We start from the raw sequence: 9,912 nt of genomic DNA, 5'->3' as shown, positions 1-9,912 counted from the left end.
CAGAATCTGATGCAGGCTCCGGGCTCTGAGGTGTCATCACAGAGCCCAATGAGGGGCTTGAAATCACAGACTGTGAGATCATGACCTGAGCTGAAGTCGGACACTCAACCGACTGAGCCACCCAGGCGCCCCAAGAGTCTTATGTTTTAACAAGAAAGAATTAAAGTAAAAACAATCACAACATTTCTAATAAGAAGGTAAAAATAAAGAAAACAAAGCTGTCTTTGGATACATTAGTCATTCAGTGTGTGACCTGCATCTATATCCTTCTAATGGAATGAAATAGAAAGAAAATATTATATAGACTAAGACCTAAAATCTAATTATCACACCATAAGATAATATATTTTTTTGTTTCTTCCTTATTGATGTGACAGGTTACTTCCTTATAGAAGTCACTTAAATGGGCCTGACTCTTCGAAACCCAAGATTCATTATCTACCACACTCTTTTCTGTGTTCTTTCACATGACTGCAAATTGTACTAGTAAATTCAGGTTTCTAAGGTAAAAACGTCTAATCTATTAGTAGTAAGATCCCTCAGGAACTCCATTTCTAACATGGAGTGGGTATTCACTTATATTATTTTAAATATATTAACTTGCGTGTATTTCTTTGAATGTATATATACACAAAAGGATGCTATACCCATCTTTCATTCATTCTTGGACTGACTTTTCTCTTCCATAAAATTCTGTTAACTTATATTGTTTCTAATCACATTTGCAATTATCTTAAGGACCCTAATGTAAAGAGTGTCAGGCACTGATAATTTCATTAATTGCTGCCGATGTGCAGAAATCATTAATTTAACATTCATGTACTTGAGTCATTGAAATAGCCTCTTTTTCTATGCTCTCCAATGTTTTTCCTCCTACTTGAATTTTTTTCCTATCTTATCATTGCTAGCAACATTATTTTCCTTTTCTCATCTGTGATGACCTTTTATTAAAAGTTAAAATTTTTTTTTCTGCATTTTCAGGATATTACATTAATACCTTTCAGCATTCTGAGTTTCGTTTCAGTGGGAGAGCATCATTTTCCTTCTTGTTGTCTTGTGCTTTAAATTACTGGTTCTTTTTTTTCTGAAAATTCCCATTTTCTACCTGTATTATAGTCATGTGTGTGTGTGTGTGTGTGTGTGTGTGTGAGTGTGGAGGTGAGTGTTTAATGTTCACTCCTAAAGTGTGTGCTCCTCAGGGAAGTTTCCGTGTTTGCCTTATTTGGATGTTCTCTGTGGCACATATAATATATATGTATACATATATATAGTACAGGACTTTGCACATATTAGCTGCTAAATAAGCATGTTAAGTGGGAAACAAATGAAGCCTTTGATTGTTTTATGTTTAAAGTTTATTGATTTTGAGAGAGAGAGCGAGCGCGAGCTGGGGGAAGGGAGGGCGGGACGGGCAGAGAGAGGGAAACAGAGAATCCCAACTAGGTGCTTAACTATATGACCCTGGGACCATGACTTGAGCTGAAATCGAGTCCGACACTCAACCAACTGAGCCACACAGGTGTCCCAATGCCTTTTATCTTTTGTGAACAACTTCCTTATTCTCGTTTTTGCTTTCCTTGACTTCTCTGCATATAGCATGCCTAATTCACACACTTTTGTGGAAGATGTGTTCTCTACAGGGACTGACTGCTCAGTACCAGAAGAATTATTAATATCATTCCTTGATGAAAGCTAAGTGGTTGTTGTTGTTTAATTAAAGCTGGGACTTTGTAAAATCAACAGAGGAATAATGCATTTAATCATATCTACTTCCCTAAACAATGAACTTAAACTTCTCTCCACAGCCCCACCTGCCAGTTCAGTTTAGGTTTTACAAATTTTTTATATACTTCAATGCTTATCAGTGATTTTCTAGAAAGATTTAGCCAGATGTGTGATTTCTTTAGCTTTATGACTCTTGCTTGACTTGAAAGTAACTTTTTATCCATTGAAGTGACTATAGGCTGAAGTAAAAAAAAAAAAATAGAATGGGCCAACCCACAAAGCACATAAAATCTGATTTTGTAACATGATAGTAGTATCCATCTAGGCACAGAGGATGAGCGTTTGGTTTTTGGATGCACTGATGTTAGGCTATCATCTGTAATGCCGAAGAATATGACTCTTTCAGCTACAGAGTCGTGTTTGGGCAAAGCCCATCCAAGTTTCCGCCATCCGAAGAGGTGGAAAAATAAACTTGTTTTATCTCTACACTCTGCTTTGTTCTAAGGCCCTTGGAGATTTACCACAAGCCTTGCCTGATTAATGTACAGTTTTAACCAAGCTGACATTCTGATGTTAACCTCAGTATTTGGTTACTTGGAAATATTGTGACAACTTTATACAGAAAGACAGACTATTCTGCAACAGACATATAACTTCCCTAACCATGGGATCAATCTTTTTGTAACTTCATGAATTCTTTCTGCAGAATATTTCTGCTCTAATTCTTCTGTGCACATCCAGCATTGGTGTCTCAAATAAAACTAGTCTCATTCCCTGAAAATTATCTACTTTTTCATTAAGGCAGGACAGGTAGAGAAGGAATTACAGATGACCTTATTGAATTTATTTGAATTTATGTGAAATTCATCTGTCTCATTCTGTCTCTTGCCTTTTTTATTGGTAATTTGAACTGATTCCCAATTCTCTGTTGAACTGTACATTATTCAGCTTTCTGTACAAAGTGAAATGTATACACTTCTATGTACTTCCCCTTTATGTTTATTCAGTGGGTAAGTATCACTTATTCTTGCGCTTACAAAGTAATTTACATGAAGAACATTTAACTACTCTCTGGGATCCTCCAGTATTAGGAAAGATTACTTATACTGGGCCCCTTTGGAAAAGGAAAGATTCTCTAAAATATATCTCATTCTTTATAGATTCTATTATTGGTTAGCAAATATTTTCTCCCCCTCCTTCTGCCACAGAAGGAGTATAATATTAATTCTGGGCTTAGGTACATCAGTTGGCTATTGAAATGTGGGCAGTTATGATTGTATCTATATCTCCACTAATCCTTTTGCATTCCTGCCCACCATGATGAAACATATGTCCCAGATGATAGCTGCTCTTCTATCTTGGGCTTTGACTAAGAAAATGGGAAACAGTTCGGACCCTGCCTTGCTACCTGAAAAGGAATGACATAATTGACCTGCAGACCAGTGTGTGAGGAAGATGTTTGTGGTTGTAAGCTGCCTCAGAAACAATCTGAGATTGTTTCTTATGAAGCATGTTCACAAGGGACATGTGCCCAGAGGAATTCAGAATAGTTATGGACAGCAACTGCCCTGTGCCTCCCTTTTTCTGTTTTTCCAATGAGATTATTTATTGCTTTCATCCTGGTTTGGTTTTATCTTTATATGACATGATGTGTGTGTGTGTGTGTGTGTGTGTGTGTGTGTGTGCGTGCGCTCAAAAGAGGATACAAATAAATTTTCTTTTAGCTCATGGAGTGTGGTTCAAGAGGAATCATATCTAGACTTTCTGTAGAGGCTAGTACAAATCTTGGACTTCAAGTCTGATGACTTTTGGAATGTTCTCCTCAAGGAAGGTATGAGTTTATTTTGAAAACAGTGGGAAGATGTATCAATATTTGAAACCCAAAGGATGGATTATGGGAGATTATATTATTAACCAGCAAATATGTATTCTTTTCTCCCCACCATGGGACATAAATACTATTGACCCCCATCAGTGTTTGGTTTGGCCATTTGGCCACATGACTTACTATGAACAGTGAGACATGGGGGGAGAGAACTGTGCCAGTTCTAAAGGAAGACTGTAAGAGGCACTGAAGATTTCAATCAGGCTTCTTGTACTCTAGGCCTCCTTGTAGTAATAGTACACACAGGATAGAAGCCACTTTGACCTTAGTGCTGTGGGTCAGAAAGTGCATGAAGCAGACCTACACCAACAGAGTGGCCATAGCCAACTCACAAAACTGTGAGTGAGAAAAAAAAGTGTTGTTGCAATCAGCGGAGATTGAGATGTTTTTCTGTGCAGTATTATTGCAGCAAACAGTTCCCTATGAAAACTTCTGATAAGAGAGAGGTTAATGCCCATAGGTAGTTAGCATTTGAGTTAACCACATATCTGTCCCAACAGTTACATGTAGAATATATCAAATTCAAAGGAGGATTATTCTGGAAAGCATTAAGTAAATTAAGAATGAAGAAGCTGGTTCCAAACACATTCTGCTATTCACCATGCATGGGGGATGCTTGCCAGAATTCTGACTTGGGTCCATTGGTAATTTTTCCATCTGTATAACATGTAGTGGGATTCAGGGTCCACCTGCCTCACAGGGCAATGGGCTCAAGTCCAGGTAGAGGTAACCTGCTCTTCCAGCAAATTTCTGGAAGTAGACCCAAAGCATTAATAACTCATGACCTTGTTATAATAATAATATGGTTGGGATAGGCACCAGATTATTTTGTGAAAAATGACCACAAACTTCTTTCCTAGGATATTTATCTCTAGCCTCACTCTGTAATCATTTATAACTCAATATACAGTATGTGTCTTATGGATATAATTTACTACAAACTAAATATGTACAAAAAGCTCATTGTCTGCTCTAAATTTTACATTATTATTATTTCATTATTATCCTTGGTACTGTTACTGAATTAAACTGTCAGCACTTAAAAATGTTTAAAAGAAGCAAAAGTTTAAGAGTGCATGAGGTCTGTGAATGTGAGCGTGCTCTGGCTGTGATATCTGTCACTGATTGATTGCCAAGGGTGATTTGGCTGATCTGGCTGGCTAGGAGGGTGCCCTCTTCCGCCCTCATCACTCCATGTGCATCGTTCCTGAAACTGTTCTCTCATTGGAGAGGGTCACTTCCCCCCATGGAGAAGGACCTTTCTTTCACCAAAGGTTTATGAGCAGCTATGGTCCCCTCTTAGAGCTTCCAAATAAGCTCTCAAGAATGCATGTGGTCTAAATGATTATTTTATAATATAATATAATATAAGTCTCCAGGGGCACTTGGGTGACTCAGTTAGTTAAGTGTCTGACTCTTGGTTTCGGCTCAGGTTATGATTTCATAGTTCATGAGACAGAGCCTTGAGTCAGGCTTTGCACTGAGCATGGCATCTGCTTGGAATTCTCTCTCTCTCCCTCTCTCTCTGTGCCCCTTCCCTGTTCTCTTTCCATCTCAAAAACAAACAAACATTAAAAAATATATGTTTATATATAGTGCCAAACCCACAATCCTTTGGCTTTGATGATGTGAAAACAATGCCCTTTTGTAGAAACTACTTGGAATTTTGAATGTGGACCTCCTCCTGGGCTGGCAGTGTGCGGGATGTCCCTCTCTCTCATGATGCCAGGCAGCGGCCACTGTAGCAGTCTGTCAGTCCCGTGATCACCAGGGTGAACAGCTTATACACGTGCAACCATTCTGTACCCATACAGTCATTCTGTTTCTCATGTTCAGTACAGTGTTGAATAAATTACATGAGATATTCAACACTTTATTATAAACTAGGCTTTGTGTTCGATGATTTTGTCCAACTGTAGGCTAATATAAGCATTCTAAGTATGTTTAAAGTAGGCTAGGCTAAAATATGATGTTCAACAGGTTAGATGTATTAAGTGCATTTTCAGCTTATGATCTTTCCCATTTATTGTGCTTTTTAAATTTTTTTAGGTTTGTTTATTTTTGAGAGAGAGAGAGGCAAAGTTTGAGCAGGGGAGGGTCAGAGAGAGAGGGAAACACAGATCTGAAGCAGGCTCCAGGCTCTGAGCTGTCAGCACAGAGCCCAATGTGGGGCTCAAACTCACAAACCATGAGATCATGACCTGAGCTGAAGTTGGGCACGTAACTGACTGAGCCTCCCAGATACCCCACACTTATTATGCATTTATTGGGTTGCAACCCCATTGTAAGTCCAGGAAGGTCTATGTGTATGCATGTATGTGTGTGTTTATGTAACTGCTTCTAAAAAGAGAATATGAACATACAAATTTCAATAATAACAGAGCCTAGGTTTAATCTCAGAGGTGGAAAATACTGAAAAGGAATTGAGGCAGGAGGAAAAAGAAACAAAGTTCCTTATCTCATATAAGCAAGGAATCAAGTATCATATTGTTGTCAAATTTGATAACAGAGACTGAAGGATGTGTGGTGAGGTTCCCTGTATTTTCCAACCCCATCTCAATCCCACGCACAAAAACCATACTTACTTTTTCTGCACTTGCAGTATCCCAAGGCTTGAGCCTACCCCAATCACATTACAGAAAAGGGAGGGAGTAGGTAGCATATGCAACCTGAAGAGGTTCGAGGAAGAAAACAGGAAGAAAGGATGATCATGACTGGGGGTGGGTTTGGGAGTTGAAAGAAACAAGTCCTGTGGAAAGAAAAAGTCATCCAAGTAGGATTTTCTGAAATGTTGGTTGTTATCATTGTAATGTAATATTTTTTTTCACCTCACCAAAAAACTTTAGTAAAATCCATAGTCCTTATCAAAATCCTTCCAGATCTAAAGCCATACTTTTGAGAAGATATTCAGGTGGGCAGAAGTGGTTCAACAAAAGTAGACCCAGAAAATCTATGTTACTTGTTTTTAACTTAAAGAAAATTGCTAATAAAATTAAGAGCATGACATTAGGAAAAATAAAGCCAAATAATATGTAGTCTGTACGAGGCAGAAAACAAGCCAAATATCAAGGAGGATAAAAAGCAAGAAGACAGAAGTAAGTCCAAATGTATCGCTTATGACAACAACTAATAAACAGGTTAAAACGTGAAGATCCTTAAAGTGATTTATGAAAACAAAACAAAACAACCTAAAAAGAGACATAAAAAGGATGAACAAAGGGGCACCTGGGTGGCTTGGTCAGTTAAGTGTCATGATCAAAAGGATCATCATTATTGGCTCAGGTGGTGATCAACTCAGGTCATGATCTCACAGTTTATGAGTTCGAGCCCTGCATCAGGCTCTGTGCTGACAGCTCAGAGCCTGGAGCCTGCTTTAGATTTTGTGTCTCCCTCTCTCTGCCCCTCCTCCGCCTACACTCTGTCTCTCTCTCTCTCTCTCTCTCTCTCTCTCTGAAAAATAAATAAACATTAAAAAAAATTTTCTTAAAGGATGAACAAAGATGATAGACACAAAATATCAAACAGAAATAAACAAGAGTTAAAAATAATGGAATCCAAAGCACAAAACATAACATGGACATAAAAGGCTAATATGCATAGTCTAAATAATCATATACTGTATAACATATAATCAAAGTCTATAAATAAAAATATTGGAAATGAAGGGAACATAAGAATAAAACCAATAATAAGATTAACGTCTATTGAGCATATCTCATGCCACACACTGTGCCACTTGCTGTATCACCTTTACCTCCAACCCAACGAAGCTAGAGATGATTACTTTTGTTTTGTAAATGGAAACACTAAACTTTATAGACACAAACTAACTTGACAGAGCTGGTATAGATAGATAAATAGATGATAGGTAAATAGAAAAATATAGATATAGATCTGCATACATATCATAGATGTATATGTGAACATATATGCAAAAATTCTAAAATGTACTGACAAGTTTAAGTATGACTGAGGTGCATTGGTTGGCCCTGGACTGAATGTTCTGCCTCACTTTTCAGTAGTTTAGCAAGAAGCCACCTGGCAAGTGTGAGTTGTTTCAATGAAAGATCTTCGGACCTCTGGCTAGTTCCCAAGGCTGGACTCTAAAGCTCTCATCCTCACCTTCTAAGTCTCTTTGTTGCATAGGCCATTGGGCATTTTATGTCCCTACTCACTCCCTGTAAATAGGTAGATCAGCCAGTGTTGAAGACCCTCTTTTAGCGTGTCTAGTCATATCTCACCCAGGCCTTTCTCTCAACAGGATCAGAGAGTCGGATGTTCTGCTGTTTTTCTGATTCTCAGTGTCCATTCAACACTAGTGGTGTCAGTCCATACCTCTTTGTGTAACAAAAAAATTAATATGTTGTTGACCATAACCAAGGAGAGTTTATAACCAAAGTGCTAAGATGCTTTATTTTTAGAAAACACATTTTCAAAATCACTTTAATAGTTTGATGGAGAACAATAAAGTCAGGGGGTGCCCAAACGGTAGTTAAGTCCTGTTTTTCAAGGTAAATCAGGAATCAGTGAATATTTCCTCAATATAATAAAAAGATAATTTAAAAACCATCAGTCAACATCATAATGATGGAATGTGGATGCCTTCTATTTAAAACAGGTAATAAGGCAAAGATTTTCATTGTTTTTTCCCCCTAAGGATGCTCATTAATTATTTACATTAGTTACACTTGTTTGGGAAATTCTAGTCAACCTCTATGAAGCAGAATAAAATAAAATATGAAACAGAATTTAATTATGAACATTTGTCAAAAACATGATTTTGTGGAAAAACTCTAGACTTCAAGTTCTTTAATTCATCCTTGTCTAAAACTAAAGAAAAATCAGAGGCCACACAATTTTTGATAGGTGAATCTTTCAGAGATTAATACTTTTTGACCTACAGATCGCAGTGTTTCAGATTATAAAGTGCTGAGCTTGCTATTGCATTTCATAATATAGACAAGAAGAGCTAAAAAGATTTAGACATGGTTACCCTGAATCTAAGCCATATAGACGTGAATGTCCTTTCTAGCAGGTTTTTACTTATTCTGTATCTTGTCATCTGAATATTAAAGCATGGCTAGTTTGTTTATAAAAAGCTCTCCTGTGTGAATCTACTTGAAATTCAATGAATAATTATCATAGAACCATTAACCTTGAAACTGCAATTCCTGTTTACTTGCTTGCTGTAGAAAATTGTTGTCTTTTCTTTTGTATTAGATACGTGTCACATGAAGTTAAACTTTTGATGGGTAACATACACTTTACCTTCAATGTTCTTGTTACAATTAGTAGTTAATTTAACTAATTCACTAATTCAATTAGTAGACTTGCATCAATTACAGGACAAGAAAACTAAATGGTGATTATAGGAGAAACATTTTTAAAATGCAAAGTAGAATCTTAAAAAATTCCTTAAAATCCTTAGCATTGAGAAGATTTCTAAAAGTCTAAGAGTTAAGTACAAGTTTTTAAATTTAAATTCAACGGGGAGAGGCAAGATGGTGGAGAAGTAGGGAGCTCTGTACATTTTCACTTGCCCCCATCTCTCAAATGGAGAAGGCCTGAAGCCATAGGAACCCTTACAGAATTGCAGGAGTTTGGGAGGAAGAGGAGGCAGAGTCCACTGAGAAAACAACCTTATAGGGCTACCTCAAGAAACAAGCCAAAATACACATGATGGAGAGTCCCAAATACCCCTACAAGTAGGGAAATAAAATAAACAAAGTCTCAACACAAGAGACCAAGAGACACGATTCAAAGAATACTTCCTGAACAGCCAGGCTCTGGACTGTCAAGAGCCTTCTTTAATATAGCAGTACTAGCAGGTGCAGAGCACATAACAAGCTTTTAAAACTAACAAGAGACAGAAAGCTAGCCAAAATGATGAAACGGAAGAACTCTCCTCTAAAGAAATTCTAGGAAGAAATGACAGCTAAAGAACTGCTCAAAACAGATATAAGCAGCACTACGAACAATAGTCATAAAATTAATCGTTGGGCTTGAAAAAGCCATGGAAGATATCCGAGACACTATTGCTACAAAGACTATGGAGCTTAAAAATAGTTGTGATGAATTTTAAAATGCTATAAATGAGGTGCATAATAAAATGAAGGCATCCAATGCACAGATTGAAGAGGCATAGAAGAGAATAGGTGAATTAGAAGACACAATTATAGAAAAAGAGGAAGCCAAGAAAAAGAGAGATTAACTGATCCAGGAACACGAAAGGAAAGTTCGAGAGCTGAGTGATGCAATCAAACAGAACAATATCTGTATCAGAAGAGGAAGAAAGAGGGAAA

The sequence above is a fragment of the Hyaena hyaena genome, unplaced genomic scaffold, assembly GCF_003009895.1.
Source record: "Hyaena hyaena isolate Hyena2069 unplaced genomic scaffold, ASM300989v1 scaffold_620, whole genome shotgun sequence".
Taxonomy (NCBI): Eukaryota; Metazoa; Chordata; class Mammalia; order Carnivora; family Hyaenidae; genus Hyaena; species Hyaena hyaena.
The sequence above is the reverse complement of the archived record's forward strand: the minus strand, read 5'-3'. Positions refer to the sequence as shown.